This window comes from Cavia porcellus, unplaced genomic scaffold, assembly GCF_034190915.1.
Source record: "Cavia porcellus strain 051 isolate PalLab524CR breed Dunkin Hartley unplaced genomic scaffold, mCavPor4.1 scaffold_20, whole genome shotgun sequence".
In the NCBI taxonomy this organism is placed as follows: Eukaryota; Metazoa; Chordata; class Mammalia; order Rodentia; family Caviidae; genus Cavia; species Cavia porcellus.
The window spans coordinates 49992759-49994424 of NW_026947503.1; positions in this window are offsets into that span (position 1 = coordinate 49992759).

Sequence of the window (1666 nt, forward strand, 5' to 3'; positions counted from 1 at the left end):
AATCCCACTATTTGCTCCTAATCCCACTATTTGGCCGCACTTATCTGTAGTGGGTATCTTAGGGTCCTACTGTGTGATTGATGTTTATCCAACTGCTGGGTGCCACAATGAAGAGGTGGGCCAGTCACCTGAATTCCTCCTGCAAGGAGTGTTGGGTGACTCCTATATTCTTCCTAGCCTCACAGACCTAGGAGTATTGATGTAAATCAGCCCTTAGTTCCTGGTGTTACTTGTTGCAGATGTTTGTCTTGGCTGGGAACCTACTGTGTCACTGGGTGTCTCATAAGCCCTTTAAATTTTCTCCAGGTTGAGGGAGGACTTATTGGCTCCCTCCTCAACCCACCTGAAGTCCTCTGAGTGGAGGAAGGACTTACCTACAATCTTATCAAGTTTGCCATGGTTCTACTTCTGGAGGGAACTTGGTTATTGTTCCTGTTTACCCACTGAAGGTGGCAAACTATATTCCTGGGGTTCATATTAGAAATTTTGACTGAAAAAAAAAAAGAAATTCCAATTGATTAGATGTGCTGTAACAGTTGTGTGTGTGTGGCCTCTGCCCTTAGTTCTGGGCATGGAGTTCCTAATGTCCTTGTAATCTCAAGTGATAGGGATCAGAAGTGAACCTGTTCTAATACTTTCATACCTGGCTCCTGACACAGAGCTCCTAATCCCTTGGAATTTCTTCAGTGAGGAGAGTGTGTTTTGTTCTGGTGAGGAGATCCTTCCTAGGCTTCTGCATGGCAGCTGCTCAACAGGGAGATCAAGCCATGAATAGATGCTTAGAACCTTCAGTCCCACCCTGATCCTCTGGGGAAAGGAAAAGGCCTAGAAAGTGAGATCGTAACTGATCAGGCCCATGTGATGCAGCATTCATAGTAGTCCCGAGCCATGGAATTTGGGGGCTTCCATCCAGAGACGAACACATCTATATCCCAGGAGCGTGGCACGCCCCAAGGCAAAGGCAATTGTGTACCAGACTCTCCTAGGCTGCACCCTATGTGTCTCCTTCTTTGGATGTAAATATATTGTATGAAAAATCAGCAATAGTAATAGGAGCTGCTACAGCAAATCAACAAACCCCAGAAGGGAGTTGTTGGGAGTGCTTGATTTATAGGCAAATCCAGTATCAGTTGTGAGTAACCCAGGGACCTACCACATGCGACTAGCACCTTAAGAGAATGAAGTCTGAATCTGTGAGGTCCCCTGACTGTGATCAAGATTGAGTTGAATTATGATATCCAGCTAGTGTCCAAAAATTGGTCACAGTGGGGAAAACCTCATTTCAGAAGTGTGTCAGGTCAGAGCAGCATAGGAGGGAAAACTGTCCTTTTCCTATCTCACACCAGGCCTGAGGGGAGCCTTACTGGTGACTCTGATGTACACTCAAGCTTGGGAGCCACTCATCATGGGTTTGATAGTTTTAGTCTTTACATGTCATTAGAACCAGCCCTTTTTATAACTTTCAACCAATTCAGATCCCACCTTGTACTGTTTAAGACAGAATCTTTCAGAAGGACTCAGGCACTGGTTTCCCCGATTGTTGTGATATTTTTCTTAATCTTTCATTTTTATTTTTTGAGGCAGGGCCTCACTATATAGCCCAGACTGGCCATAAGTTCACAACAATCATCCTGTCTCAGCTTCATGAATGCTGGGCTTACAGGTA